Raw genomic sequence first — 16,233 nt, forward strand, 5'->3', positions numbered from 1 at the left:
GTCCCGGTTGGTGGCACGAACCGGGACTAAAGGGGAGCCTTTCGTCCCGGTTCAAGCCACCAACCGGGACCAATGGTGGTGGGCCAGGAGCGAGGCCCATTGGTCCCGGTTCATCCCACCAATCGGGACCAAAAGGTCCAAATGAACCGGGACCAATGGCCCACATGGCCCGGCCGCCCCCCTGAGCTCACGAACCGGGACTGAACCGGGACTAATGGGCTGACCCGGCCTGGACCAAAGCCCTGTTTTCTACTAGTGGGAGTAGCTAGATATGTTGCACGCCTTCACTTTGTTGTAACTTGTTGGTAACACTAGCCCAGTTCATCAAATAGGCCGTAGTCATATAAACAATGCGCACAAGAGAAGCTAAAAAGACAAATGAACACACGATGGAAATATGAGGCGTCGGTAATTGGGGTGGAGCGACCTTGACAACTGAGACGGGATTGAAATGATTATGGTGTCAGGCCTTCGTCCCAAGTCGAGCAGGTCTTGAAGAACCCAGGGCTGTAGTTCTCAAAACCGCTGCCGTTACAAGCATCTTGTGTGTTTTATTAGACACCATGCACTTGGATTACAAGCAAGCACGACTGTCCTTTCTTGTTGGAGAGAAAGCTTGATCGAATTTTTGATGTAACTTTTAGTTTGATCACACTATGTCACTATGTATTCGAAAACCTGGACAAAGATATGCCCGATAGCTCTTACAACTTAGTTAATGGCATAAATCAATAATAACCTCCATTGGTAAGATGCAAATAAATAAATTATTATAGAACATATCAACCTCTTGTCAATTTCTCTTTGAAAAGTTATTTCAATATATGCATAGAGTTGTTTTCTGTATTCTTTTCTATCCATATTTTCATCTCTGAAGATAAAGCACGTGTGAATATACGTGACGCGCATACTCTCCCCGGTCCTGCTATTATCCACTTCCGCCGCCGCCCGTCGTTGTCCTCGTCGTCGGCGAGATCCTGTGGTTGATGCGGCCGTGAACTCCCCCGATGGCCGCGCAGCTGCCCAGCTCCTCGCCGCAAGGTCAGATTCCTCATCTCGGCCCGATTTCTTGAGCTGCCTGGGAACCCTCCTCGCTGATTAAGCACCACCATGCATGGGGGATCTTTCCCAGTAGCTGTCTGATCTTTTGGTTTCTATTAATGGAAATCGGAGGGGGCAAGCCCTTCTTTTATCAAAAAAGAAAAGGCGTGGGGGATCTCATGGGGAACAGGAGGTGAGGGTTTGTGTCAGCACAACCGGCGGATTAGAGACTGTGGTTGCCCTCTCGAGAGCGCCCCGGCCCCAAGTTCGTGTGTGTTATCTCCACGATTCGTGGTGGTCGATCCCAACTGAACTTTTTTTTTTTAAGTTCGTGATCGAGCAGCTTTGTCAAATTGGGGCTGATGTTGAATGATCAATTTTGTCAGACTTGCACTGTCTTAGAGTGAAACTGTATGCATACTCTAACTTTTGTAATGATGCCGGTATCCTGGGGAAGAAAGGACTCACAAAGGAGGAAATCGACCAAGCCTTCCGTCGGGTTCCTGTAAGTTCCTATTCTTCGGTCGGGGAATTTGAGAATGGGGACGCTACGCGTCACCCGCCGGATCCTCGCGTCGGATCAGCCGGCTCGCTAGCCACTTGATCAACCCATCATGCGCGTTTGTCAGCCGTATGATTAGCAGTTGTTTTTTTGTTAGATGGTCAGCCCGCGGGCGTGCTACAGCCGTTGCTTCCACTGTTCCACACGTCACGTGGGAATCGAGGCCTCACAGATCTTTTGTTAATGTGTTACGTGTTTAGGAATGCAAGCGGGCATCCCGCATAGTCCCGTGTAAATAGAGAATTAGTTTAAATTGAACTAAGTATGAGAGGGCCTATTATAACTAACCTAAATTTAATTTGCCTATGAAGCGGGACAGATTGGGCGCCGCTCTGCACCCTTGGTGTAACCCAACAAGGCTATGTTCATGAGTAACTGGAGGAATAGCAAGTACAAATGTATCGTGCAACAACAAAAGATGTACATATAAGATAAATCTCCTACCGTTGTGACACAGACCTTAGAACAAAGGCGGGCGATACACGTCGATCGGGTGATGATCAGATCTGATTGGCCGCTCGGTAGCCATTGGATGGCGCACACGACACCCCTCCGACCTCTGTCGTGTCAATCACAACTGTTTGTAATATGGACCGGTTTTGCGTTGGGGTTTGCAACACGAGCTACTCCGTCGGCCTTTGGTCACTCGTTGCAACATGAAGCATGGGGCAGTCACCTATTGCAACATGGATATGTTGCGGTCACACAAATATGTGATATTGCGATCACGCAAATACATGGGCCTTTGATCGTTGCAACATGAACCATATGCGGTCACCCATTGCAACATGGACCATCTTGAGGTCACTTCTAGATTGCATGAGGTTGCAAACATGTGAGTCTTTGATCATCCATTGCAATGTGTACCATGTTATGGTCGCCACATCGCCCATGTTTACGTCGTCGTCACTGCACGGGACACACATCAATGCCACCATCGCAACATGGATGATTTTGCAGTCGCCCATCACTACATGTAGGCCGTTGGGGTTGCCATTGCAACATCGCCTATATTGCGGTTGTCGTCATTGTACAGACATGTGTCGATGCCACCATCGCAACAAGGACGATGTTGTGGTCGGACCATCGCAACACGAACAATGTTGTGATCACCGTCGCAACATCGCCCATCTTGTGGTCGTTGCCGTTACAATAGACATGAGTCAATGCCATCATCGCAAACATGGACGATGTTGTGGCCGCCCATTGCAACACAGATGGTGTTGCAGTCGTCATTGCAACATCGCCCATTTTGTGGTTGTTCTCACTGCAAGAGAGATGCGTCAATGCCATCATCGCAACACAGACGATGTTGTGGTTGCCCATCGCAACACATATGTCATTGTAGTCGTCATTGCAACATCGCCCAAGTTGTTGATCACCCGCACCACCTATCACCGTCCCTCATGGCTGCCTGAAACACCTTAGCTCCGCCAGTTAATCCTCTCTCTTCTAGCAGCGCGCCCACAGAAGTGCGGCCATAGTGGCACGAGGTCTCCGACTTGGGGTAGCACGCCTATCATAGTTGGACGACGAGCCGCAATGACGACGGCGCATCTCAACATTTGCATGAGACCAAAAAAAAAGCAAGACTTCCTGTGGCAGCTAGCACGTCCACTTATATAGGAATGCAATATTTGGAAGCATGCAAGCTAGCACGCTACAGTTTGAAGCCAAAAGGTAAACTCGTGCACTGGGTGGTAGCGCCATAGTGCGCACGAGTATGCAGCAGTTGGGCCACGCGCCTCGTGATCCGACGGACGAGCGCGTCACGATTGGACGTCCCTGCACACGACCGACGCAATCACGGGATCCGTCGGTTGAACCCCATCATTTTCCTTTGAGAATTTGCCCCGCCTTTGCTTGCACTATCAGGATTTGCCCCTCTTTTCCACGTAACTCAGAATTTGCCCCACCCTTGCTGAAATCTTCAGGATTTGCCCCTGACAAGACGGGCCCGTAGCAAAATGACCACAATGCCCTCGTGTTGACCTAGGTGAGAGACACCCAGCCCTGTTCATTCACCCCGATCTCCTTCTCGTCTCATCCAAACTGGACCTTTGGCGGCTACGGGGACAACAACCTTGATCTCCACGACAGCGACCTGGTAAGAGATGCTACTCCCTGTTGTTCCTTCAACAGCCACGGCTCCCCCATGTCTCGTTCTCGCCCAACTCCCGCTCCTCTCTCGGTGGATGTTGCTCTCCCAGCCGGAGCTGCTCCCTAGGCAGCTGCTGCTCGCCCAGCCGAGGATGCTCCATCGGCGACCGCTTCTCACCCAGCCGCCACCGGCCGCTGCTCCCCCACGGCTGGGGCTCGTCCAGCACGCCCTATGGCTCCCTCACCCAATGCGACGCCCCGCTGCCGACTCACACACCACCACTTCTGTTGCCCTCTATTTTTTGTATTAACTGATGTAGAGCATGGACGGTTGATCTATGTGGAGGATGTCTGCTATGGAGAATGGCCCAAATTTGGGCAGCTTGGTTGTTGCTCTCGCACTACAATGGTGAGAATGATACTTCTGCATTTGTGTCAATGCAATGTCAAATACCACGAACAACCTAATTGAGAACTTTGGATTTTTTTTCATTGTCGAGTAGGGCGAAGTAGCCTGTTCATTTTAACATAAAATGTTAGAGTTGTTCCATATCGGGCCATGCTTGTTGATGGCGCTGAGGAACAAACAGAGCGGCAAGATATTGAAATGCAGATTAGATAGAAGAGACTTACTTTTAACAATTTTGCATATGACTTGGGCCAATATATACCATGGGGGCCATGGTAGGAGGTGCATTTGTTTGGCTATGGTAGAGACTCTAATTAGGAATGTAGATTAGTTGGCACTAAGCAATTGAGAAGTCATTTGCTTGACCCTAATATCTGGGTAGGGGAGGAAAAGGTGAAGATGCTAGTTGAGGTTCATACCAAACCTGGTAAAAAACCTGCCGCCAATAGAGATAACAAACCTGCAAAGGAACCGACTGCTAAGAAACCTAAGAAGACACCTGCTGAGAAGGCGCCTAAAGTCCTAAAATCAGCGATGGATGATGTACTATCAGTGCTACGTCATGTGTAGTTGTGGACAATGCCATTGAAGAAGCACTTGAAGTTGCCGAGTCTATGGCCAGTCAAACAAGTGCACTTGTTCATAATGATATGAACTTTTCAACATGTGATTTCAAACCAATGTGCCATCAATTTATGAAGTGGCTGAAAGTAATGAGCAATGTGGGTCTTCGGTGGTGCTTGATACGAAATCACCAATTGATTGGAGCCTAATTGAGATTGCTCCTCCAAATGAAGATGAAGTGGATGTTCCAATTACGGAGGAGAATATGTGTGATTTTTTGGCATCGAGGAGGATGAGACACATGAAGCACCTCCTTAGCCACCTAGTGAGGATGTACATCTCACCAATGAAGAGGACCAACAACTAATAGTTGAGACAGCTATTCCTGTTGATGACAGGATAGCTCAGGAGGAGGAGATTGCATATGACAGAGAGAACCCCAAGATGCATGTAGGTGGTTGTTTCCTTCAATGGAAGAGTCCGGAATGGCAATAAAACAATATGCCATTAACAATGAAAATGACATATGGGGATCTAAAACAGACAAAAAAATGATATCTTGAAGAATGTAGGCATCAGGTGTCCATGGAGGATAACTGCTCGCTTAAGGGCTGATGAAAAAACTATAACGGTACTAATTTTCTTGCTAAGAATAACTTTTGTGTCTACCAATTAATTAGATAGTTGCTATATTGAATATAGTACTATTTCTCATGGGCCATGTGTTTTGTATGGATGCAGGTCAGTAAGATGAGTAAGAAACACAAGTGTTCTTCAAGTAACAGAGCAAAAACCACCATGTCAACACAAGGTTGGGTAGTAGAGAAGGCAATGAGCATACTCCAGAAAGAGCCTACCATGCAGTGGCGAAGCTAGACAGAAAACGTTGGGGGCGAAACATAAAAGATGAAGAGTTGGGGGGTCAAACGCTAATTTTTTCCTAATCTAAGCCCTTCAAACAAAAAATTCTTCAGGGATATCTCCAACGCTGGGGGGGCCGGGGGGGGGGGGGGGGGGGCACAGCACCCCCAGCTCACTACATAGCTCCGTCATTACTACCATGGGGTGTAAAGAACTACAAGAGAAGCTCCAAGAAACTTATGACATCACCGTTAGTTATAATACAGTTTGGGTAGGTAAATCTAGAGCAGAAAAATAGATTTATGGCACTTTGAAGCAAAGTATTCAGAATTTGCATAACTTCAAAGTGGAAGTTGAGAAGAGATCTCCAGGGAGCATTGTAGAGGTTGATACCAAGGTAGTTGATGGTAAAGTCCACTTTCATAGATTCTTTATGGCTCTTAAACCTTCCATTGATAGTTTTCTAGCTGGTTGTAGACTGTATCTTAGTATAGACTCCTAGAAGACCTAGAAAGCAGAGGTACAAGAGTGCCCTCGAAGGTGGAAAAGGTGGTCCAAAAAAGAAAGAACCTAGACAATCGGGTAGCCAAAACAGATGCAAACGATGTCAAGTACTAGGTCATAAACAAGCTGGTTGTCCTTTAGATGGTCCCAAAAAAGTAGTTCATCACCAATTATACTTTGCATTTTTTTGTCATGTATGCATTGTTTTCAGTTATACACATTTTTGTGTCATGTAACAGGAAGAGAAAACAGAGGGCAAGAACATACCCTACTGAAGATGATGAGCCAGGACCTCAAATTGATGATGCTCCTGTTGGCACGCCCAACAGGCAAATTGTTGCTGCGTATTGTGTTGTGTCCACTCTTTGTAGGATGTTGGCTATGGCCTTGGCTGTTGAATCGTCGCAGCCAACAGAGGAACATGTTCCAACAGCGATGCCTTACCGAAAAAGGGTTTCCCCCCGCTTTGTATTCCAAAGCAACCAACACCGATAGAAGGAGAGCTGGGGCGAACAGCACAGCAAGCCCAAAAGAAAAAGAAGAAGAAACAAATGCCAACAACGGCAGCTCGACAAAGCGCGGATGACCCGCCACCGCTACGCCCTCCAGACACAAACCACCACAACCCGAGGCTCCGAACCACCGCGTACCAAGCAGCACCTCCAAGAAGGAATGCGACGCCGACGACGCTGCTGCCCGGACATGTCCTAGAGTTTCCCCCGGCACGCGGAGGGAGGTGGGGGATGGATATCACCGACACCCTCCAGGGAGGAATGGTGGCACCCGCAGGTGTCACCGCATCGAAGCCGAAGAACCGGCAAGGATTTCTCCCGCACTCCATCCCCATCGCCCAACGGACCGGAGCCGACCAGCCAGACCACCGCCCACCACCATGCGTCATCACGGTTGCGCCGCCACCCACGCCGCCTCACTGCGGACACCAACACGAGGCCAAGAGGACCGGAGAGAAGCGCCCCGCGGAGGGAGAAGCTGTGACGCCCCCGATTTGACCGTACACTAATCATACACGCAAACGTGTACGATCAAGATCAGGGACTCACGGGAAGATATCACAACACAACTCTACAAATAAAATAAGTCATACAAGCATCATATTACAAGCCAGGGGCCTCGAGGGCTCGAATACAAGAGCTCGATCATAGACGAGTCAGCGGAAGCAACAATATCTGAGTACAGACATAAGTTAAACATGTTTGCCTTAAGAAGGCTAGCACAAACTGGGATACAGATCGAAAGAGGCGCAGGCCTCCTGCCTGGGATCCTCCTAAACTACTCCTGGTCGTCGTCAGCGGGCAGCACGTAGTAGTAGGCACCTCCGGTGTAGTAGGAGTCATCGTCGAAGGTGGCGTCTGGCTCCTGGGCTCCAACATCTGGTTGCGACAACCAGGTAGAAGGGATAGGGGGAAAAGAGGGAGAAAGCAACCGTGAGTACTCATCCAAAGTACTCGCAAGCAAGGAGCTACACTACATATGTATGCATTGGTATCAACTGGAATAAGGCTATCATATGTGGACTGAACTGCAGAATGCCGGAATAAGAGGGGGATAGCTAGTTCTTTCGAAGACTACGCTTCTGGCAGCCTCCGTCTTGCAGCATGTAGAAGAGAGTAAACTGAAGTCCTCCAGGTATCATCACATAGCATAATCCTAACCGATGATCCTCCCCTCATCGCCCTGTGAGAGAGTGATCACCGGTTGTATCTGGCACTTGGAAGGGTGTGTTGTATTAAGTATCCGGTTCTAGTTGTCATAAGGTCAAGGTACAACTCCAAGTCGTCCTGTTACCGAAGATCACGGCTATTCGAATAGATTAACTTCCCTGCAGGGGTGCACCACATAACCCAACACGCTCGATCCCATTTGGCCGGACACACTTTCCTGGGTCATGCCCGGCCTCGGAAGATCAACACGTCGGAGCCCTACCTAGGCACAACAGAGAGGTCAGCACGCCGGTCTAAATCCTATGGCGCAGGGGTCTGGGCCCATCGCCCATTGCACACCTGCACGTTGCGTACGCGGCCGGAAGCAGAACTAGCCCCCTTAATATAAGAGCAGGCTTACGGTCCAATCCGGCGCGCGCCACTCAGTCGCTGACGTCACGAAAGCTTCGGCTGATACCACGACGTCGAGTGCCCATAACTGTCCCCGCGTAGATGGTTAGTGCGTATAGGCTAGTAGCCAGACTCAAATCAAATACCAAGATCTCGTTAAACGTGTTAAGTATCCGCGAACACCGACCAGGGCCAGGCCCACCTCTCTCCTAGGTGGTCTCAACCTGCCCTGTCGCTCCGCCACAAAGTAACATTCGGGGGCCGTCGGGAACCCAGGCCTACCTCTACCGGGATGGAGCCACCTGCCCCTTCAGCCCCCAACTCCGAACCGTACCACAGGTAATGTAACTGTGTAAAGTATATAGTATTTGCCCGTGATCACCTCCCGAAGTGATCACGGCCCAGTAGTATAGCATGGCAGACGGACAAGAGTGTAGGGCCACTGATGGAACACTAGCATCCTATACTAAGCAGTAGGATAGCAGGTAATGGTAACAGCAGTAGTAGCAAGGACAGGCTATGCATTAGGATAGGAATAACGGAAAGTAGTAACATGCTACACTACTCTAATGCAAGCAGTATAGAGAAGAGTAGGCGATATCTGATGATCAAAGGGGAGGCTTGCCTGGTTGCTCTGGCAAGGAGGGGTCATCTTCGATGTAGTCGAACACACGAACATCGACAGCGGTCTCGGAGTCTACCGGAAAGGAGTAACAGAGGGGGAACACAATAAATAATAGAGCAATCAAATGTAACACAAAGCAAGACGCGGCAATACGTTGTGCTAGGGGTGACCTAACGTAGGGATAGGCGATACCGGCGAAGGGGGGAAATATCCGGGAAAGTATTCCCGGTGTTTCGCAATTCCGGACAAATGAACCGGAGGTGAAATGTTGCAGGTTCGCTATGCTAGGAACGCGTGGCAGACGAACGGACTGCATATTCGGATTCGTCTCGTCGTTCTAGGCAACTTTCATGTTGAAAATAATTTAATCCGAGTTACGGATTAAAAGATATGGTTTTCTAAAGATTTTTTTAATTTCTGGAATTTTAATTAATTGTTTAATTTAATTCAAAAATGGATTTATGACATCAGCATGAGGTCATGCTGACGTCAGCAGTCATCAGGGTTGACTGGTCAACCTGACCAGTGGGTCCCTCTGGTCAGTGACACATTTTTATTTAAACAAATTAATTAACCTAATTAGTATTAATTAAGGGGGTGAGCCCCACTGTCATACACTGTTAGTTAATTAACAGTAGTTAATTAGGTTAATTAGCCATTAGATTAATTAATCTTAATTAGTTAATTTAATCAGATTTAATTAAGTTAATTAATTAATTAATTATTTTTATTATTTATTTATTTTATTTTATTTTCATTCATTTTTTTATATAACCGATCTAGGCACGGGGCCCGTTGTCATTGGGCCAAAGGCCATAGCGGGCAAATGGGCACGGGTCTCGGGCGCGCGGGCGCCAGCCCACTTGGGCGCTTGCCCAGGCCAACGGTGGCGGGCGCCAGCACCGCGAGCGGGAGGCCAGTGGCGGGGACGACGGCCACGGCGCCTGTTGGCCGCGGCGTCGGGTGGCGACGCGGGCGCGAGGAGAAGGCTGCGGGGCAAGCAGCGGGGAGCTACGGTGAGCAGCGCCGGGCGGGGAAGGGTGGATGCGCGGCTGCGGCACGAGGCAAGGCGGGGCGATGGCGCGGGCGGCAGAGGAGCAAAGCAGCGGAGCGGGGCCATGTCAGGGGTGCGCGCGCGAGTTGCGTGCAGCGCAGGTGAGCGTGAGCGTGCCGGGGGGAAGGGCGGCGATTGCAGCAGCAGGAGGTCGGGCGCGCATGGGTACACGCCAGGTCGAGGCTAGGTGAGCAGGGGCGACGGGGCGGCGCTACGGTCGTGCGCGCGCGAGTGACAGCGCCGGTGACAGAGAACAAGGGGAGAGAGGGAGGGAGGCCGGAGCTCACAGCGAGGCGTAGGGCACGACGCTGTGGTGCTCGAGGTGGGGGGCGGGGACGACACACGTGGAGGAGGCAGTCCGGTGAGGTGGCCGAGGCGGAGGCGCAGCTCCGGGCGGCGAGGATCGGCGGCGACGCGTCGTGGGGATGAGACGAGGTCGAGGTGGCGTTGGACGACGGCGGAGCGGTGGCGGAGCGGTGGCGGCCCGGTGACGAGGGGGTGACGGAGAGGAAAAGGGGATGCGGCGGTCCGGTGGGGAGGCGGCGCTGGCGAGGTGGCTTCGGGCGGCGGCGGCGGGGTCGGGGCAGTTGCCCCGATCTGGATTGTGGGGGGAGTGGGGAACGAGGGGGGAGTGGGGAGCGTCTCGTTTAGGGTTTGGGTGCCAGGAGGGTTAGTAGGCGCGGCTGGGCCGGCCTGGTGTGAGCTGGGCCGCCTGGTCCAGTAGGGGAGGGGGGGTTCCTTTTTCTTCTTCTTTTTGTTGTTTGTTTTGTTTTCTTTTACTTTTTCTTATTTTTCTTTTCTGTTTTCTTTTAGCTCCTAATTATTTTAGTTTCTTTAAAATACCAAGTTATCACCTAACTTAGTATCATCAAAATAGGCCACTGCCAAACCTAGTTTGGACCCAAAATAAATTAGTATAATATATTTTAATTTTTCAAAAGCTATTAAATTAGTTGTTTTTGCTACTGTTTATTCACTTTAGTGCATTTAAATATTTTATAAAAATGTGGTTTCTTCACCCTAATCATCTATGCATTAACTGGTACAACCCGAACATTTTGGTTTTAATATTTGAAAACTTTTGAGGTTTGCCTTTATTTTAAATTTGAATTTGAATCTGTTTCGAACTAATGCGAGATTAGCAATAGTTATCGAGGTGACGTGGCATCATTAGCAGAGGTTATTGTAGCTTGATTATCCGGGCGTCACAGAAGCAACACCGAAGCCGAACGGGAGGGAACCACCTCCACCGCCGTCGTGCGGGAGGCCAGAACCTCCGGCACCGTCGCGGTAGCCGTCCGGACGTGGCAGCAGGGCATGCCAGGCCACCCCTGGCCCGGCCAGGCCCGAAACGGGCCCGCTAAGCCCCGCCGCCACGCTGCAGCAAGCCGGCGATGGCGTCGCCAGCACCCTGCCGTTCTTCGCCTCCCCCCGCCTCCTGAAGGATGCGCCGCAGCCGCACCCCATTGCCAGCCCGCCCGGGCCCAGATGGGGCCCGAAGGGCCTAGATCTGGGCTGAGTGGGCGCCGCCAGAACGCGCCGCCGCGCTACCCCGCCGCCAACGGCGACACCACCGCCCAGCCATCCGCTCGCACAGCGCCAGGACCCCACCGCCACGCCGGACCGCCGCCGCCTAGGGACACCCCCAGCCCGCTCCGTCCCGCGCCAGAGGAGTGCCGAGAGGGGAATTGCGAGGGGGCCGCCGCCGCCAGCGTCGCCCGGGCCAGGCCCGGCGGCGAGCGCCGACGACGACGGCGGGAAGGGAAGGAGGAGGGAGGGTCGCTGGAGAAGGAGATCGGGGCGCGGCCGGTCGCTCGCGGGGGCGACGCGGTCGCGAGAGCCCACATGCCAGAAAGTTAACCCCTAAGAGAAAAAGAGCTTAGATCGTGTTGGGCTTATGTGGTGAAGTAGATGCTATGTCGTGTCCTTTTGTTTCGAACTACGTATGAGTGTCATATAATGTTTGTATGTGAGACTATGTTTGTTGATGATTATGTATGGATGTGAGATATCTAGACTTTGCTGTTGAAATTTGAGATTATTTATATATGTACCCAAGTATTTGCACCTAGATATGATTTCTGAAGGAATGTTGTTGAAATGTTGTGCAAATAGTAGCAAAATTTTGCCCAATTTTTTTCAGGTTTGGAACTAAGCAGCTCAGAGAAGAGCATATCTAGTTGTGGTAGCAGCAAGCTTGGTGAGGTACAGTAGGCGCACCAGCTTGGGGAAGGCAGCTGTGCAGCCGTAACAAGCTCGGGGAGGTACAACATTGTACGTCAGATTTGAGACTCAAACTGATTTAGGCTGGGGGTATATTGGTCAGAGATTTTATATTGTAATGTGCCAAATGATCCAAACCGTGTAGAAAAAGGCAAATCCTAAAGGTTTCAGCAAGGGTGGAGCAATTTCCGAGTTACATGAAAAAAGAGGGGCAGATCCTGAAAGTGCAAGCAAAGGTGTGGCAAATTCTCAAATTCCCCTTTTCGGTCACCTCGGCAGGGATGTTTAGCTTTGAAAATGAGAAGAGAATCAAGTGTTGTGTTCCTAAATGGCTTGATTTCTTGCAGGATCCGCCGACAAACAGTACAGATGCTACAGCCTGGCGCATGAGAGTGGATTTGGGCAAGTAAACGGAGCGATGGAGGTACCTAACCTCTCTACCGGAGTGAAGCGAAAGCTCCGCCGCCGGCGTCCGACTGCGGATCACCGCTGTTCTGGAGGGAGCTGCCCCAGAGGGAGCCGTCGCTGTCTGCAGTTGAATTTCTGGGGGGAGACCCGCATGGGCAGTTCAACGGCCAGGTAAAGGCCGGTCGGCCCGATGGCCTTGTTGGGAGATTGTTAACAATGGGCTATAGCCCGTCGGCCCATAACTTACTTTTTTTCCCTTCACCGAAAGAAATCGACGGATTCGCTATGTTACGCCACGTAGCTTCTTCTTACCTCTCACGTTGGGGGCGTGGTCGCCTTAGTTCTCGAAATGATCATGTTAATGCGTGTACTGCTTGTTTGACACATGTGCGAGTCTCTCCTATAAATCTTACAACTGAGTATATCGTAAGGTGAAACACATATAGCACCTTAGCAATTTACTTCATCAGTTCAAGCTTTAAGATGTGTAAAAGTTATATTAGTTAAGGAAAATATACCAACTACAACAAAGGGAATTTATCGCATGTAGATAAATAAATTCTCCACCAACCTTCACCTGTGTGAATATTGATTTTTTTTCCTTTATATAAGTCACTCTCTTTCAAAGGAGCAGATATATATGCTGGGCAGTTTCACTTTGTTTTTACTTCTTGGTAGCACTGACCTAGTTCACCAGCCGGAGTCACAAATCAAGAGAGAGGCTCAAAAGACAAATGAGCGTGCGATGAAAATAGGAGGCGTCGGTAATCGGGACGGAGCGAAAGTGTCATATGTCATGGGATCGAAACGATCATGATGCCAAACCTTCGTGCCAGGTGTAGCAAGATCTGACCAACCCGCAGCTAAAGAGGCCGGAACGGCTACCATTAGGAGTTACCTTCTGGGTTTATTAGACACTGTGCGCGTGGATTACAAGCAAACACGAAGGACCTTCCTATTAGAGAGTGAGAATTGATCGAGTTTTGACATAACTTTCAGTTTCATCACAATTCGTGTCACTACTGCTCAAGGTTTTCAGGACAAACATGTTTGACATGGCTTTTATAATTTAACGTCCAACGCTAAGATGCAAAAATAAAATCACTATAGAACAGAGAATTGAAAAATTGCTATTCCAGCCGATTTCTCTTTGAAAAGTTTCTAAATATATGCATAGAGTTATTTTCTATATTTTTTCTCTCCATACTATTTTCATCTCAAGATAAAGCACACGTGAATATATGGGCATATGCCCCGGTCCTGCTATTATTCACTTCAGCCGCCCCCGTCGCCCGTCGTCCGTCGTAGTCTCTGTGGTTGGCGAGATCCTGTGGTTAACGTGGCCGTGAACTCTCCCGATGCCATGCAGCCGCCCAGCTCCTCGCCGCAAGGTCAGAATCCTAACCCACCGGGACGAAGCCTTCCCAATTTCTTGAGCTGCTTGGGAACCCTCCTCGCGGCTCGCTGACTAAGCACCGCCCTGCGTGGAAGATCTTGTGGGGACGAGAGGAGAGGGTTTGTATCAGCATAACCAGGCGATTAGATACTGTGGTTGCCCTCTAGAGAGTGGAAATTGCCCCCCAAACTTGTCAAATTGATCTGAATCGAATTGGGTTCATGAAATGATGTTAATGATGTTCGTCTACAATTAGCAAGCTAAGCTTTAGGATTATTATCAGGTGTAGGGTTGTAGAAAGAGTTGTTACCCTGCCTCGCTGGCTCTGATTTAAACCTGTTTCTGTTTGGTTTGGAGGGCGTGAGTTAGTTCCGTTTCCTTTGGAAAAACGTGGCGCATGAGAGTCGATTTTGTCCGGTGCGCTGTGGTTTCTGGCAAGTAAACGGAGCGAGGGAAGCGCCTAACGTGTCTACCGGATTGAAGCGGGAGCTGCGCTGCCGTTCTGGTCTTCGCCTCCCCGTAGGGAGCCGACGCTGTCTGCAGTTGCATTTATGTGGGGTGGCGTTGAACGGCCAGGTAAAGGCCGGACGGCTCGATGGCCTTGTTTTTTTTAACAACGCTAACATCCATAAATGTGGTGAGAGTTAAACCGATCCAGACGCCCTATAACACACAGACCGTGCCACGTCATCGCATGCATGCATGTAAGAATCTTTTTGAATTTTCACTTTTTAAAATATTTTATCTCTTAAATAAAAAATCCGATTGAAGATCTGTTTTTACCATTAAATCCCTTGCGACAAGATCTTCGAAACTAGATTGCATATCAATATATTTCGACGAATTTTTTTGGGGGTTAAAAGTTGCCATGTCTATTGCACATGAATTGCCATGATGTTTACACTGAAATTGCCATGATATGTTTCAGCTATTTTCTTCTACATTTAAAAGTGAATTTTGACATATTATAAAACAGGGAATTAAGAAACTAGACTTGTCATAAACCATAAACTAAAATTGTCATGCACTGAAAATTGCCATGGTTCATATAAAAAATAATTTTCATGGTCAAAGTACTGGAATTGCCATCATAAAAAAACTAAAATTGCCATGCTCTACAAACTGAAATTGCCACATGGCAACTTTAGTTTAAACACTATGGCAACTACAGTGTAAACATCATTGCAACTTTTGGGCAAAAAAAAGATTCGTCGAAACATATCAACATGGGGTCTAGTTTTGAAAATCTCGTCGAGATGGATTTAATGGTGAAAACGGATTTTTAATTTGATTTTTTAATTAGGAGATAAAACATTTTTAAGCCCAAAATCAAAAAGATTCCTGCTGACGTCATCTGTTCATATGTGGCAAAATGAGTGGTGATGAAGGCGTGTGGGCGATGTGCACGATGCCACACGTATGAGCGTTAGGCCAACTCCACCGCGCGACCCTATCCTGTCCGCCCCCGTCTGTTTGGGGTAAAAGGGACAAACGAGACGGCCCAGCGCGCGGGCGCAAATGAACTTTTGTCCGCTTTGTGTCCGCTTTCGACCCATCCCCGGCCCAAGTTTGCGCCGGTTTTAGGGTGAAACGGACAGCGCGCGGACGGGCGGGATGCGCGCGCTTGTCCTCCCCTGGCCCACCTATCGGTGGGAGAAAGCAAAACCCCCCATGCCCATTTGGCGCCATTTCCCCCAAACCCTCCCACGCCCCTCCCGCCGCCCCCTCTCTCCCCCGTCCATGGCCGACGCCCCGCCGAGTTCCGGCGGCCTGGCCGTCGACCCGCCCGCAAAGGTGAAGAAGAAGGCGCCAAGGAAGCCGCGGTCGGAGTGCACGCTGGAGGAGATCGCTAAGTTGGACGCGGAATCGGCGAAGAGGAGGGAACAGAGAGCGGTCGTCAAGGTCAATGCCGCCGCGGCCAAGTTCGCCGCCCAGCGCGAGGAGCTGGAGGCCGCGCGGCGCAAGGCCTTTGCCGACGAGAAGGAGGACCTCCTCAACAAAGCGCACGCTATCCTCATGCTTGGCATGGGCCATCCGGCCGGGTTCCCTGCAGCGGCCGCCGGCCCCGCGAGCACAGGCTCGTCGATCGCCCGGCCTCCGCACTGCCAGTCGCCGACGTCGCGGACCGCGCCCATGTCACCCGGCTTTTCTCCGCCAAGGCACGACGGCCAGACCCGTTTCTCGGGGTCGCCAGACGTGGGCTTGTTCGCGCCATCCACACCATGTCCCGCCTGTCACGCCTGGGTCCAGCAGCGGCGGCCGGGCGTCCGTCGAGATGCAAAGAAAGCAAGCATGGGCACCATTCACAGGCACCATGCCGGGCCCCCGCGTCTTGTTTGACGGAATGCCAACACCAACGCCAACGGTCGACGACCCCTTCTACAACCAGTACATGGAGGACGTGATCTTCGAGG

The 16,233-nt window shown here is 50.3% G+C and overlaps 1 protein-coding gene and 1 long non-coding RNA gene across 2 annotated transcripts in view; one reads left to right on the plus strand and one right to left on the minus strand.

Annotated features, from left to right (window-relative positions):
- The first annotated feature begins 906 nt into the window (after positions 1–906).
- LOC125542371 (peroxisomal membrane protein PEX14) overlaps positions 907–16,233 on the plus strand; it is a 64,009-nt gene continuing 48,682 nt past the window's right edge. The window contains exon 1 of the mRNA XM_087545953.1: positions 907–947. The gene's annotated coding sequence lies outside the window, so the exon portion shown is untranslated. The remainder of the gene's footprint in view (positions 948–16,233) is intronic.
- LOC147977778 (uncharacterized) lies at positions 7,135–10,417 on the minus strand. Its single transcript, XR_015599506.1, has 3 exons — positions 10,080–10,417; positions 8,739–8,810; positions 7,135–7,432 (listed from the first exon to the last, which is right to left on the minus strand). It is a non-coding gene; the product is annotated as an uncharacterized LOC147977778 (long non-coding RNA).

This window comes from Triticum urartu, chromosome 3A (assembly GCF_056163025.1).
Source record: "Triticum urartu cultivar PI428250 chromosome 3A, HENAU_Tu73, whole genome shotgun sequence".
Classification (NCBI taxonomy): domain Eukaryota; kingdom Viridiplantae; phylum Streptophyta; class Magnoliopsida; order Poales; family Poaceae; genus Triticum; species Triticum urartu.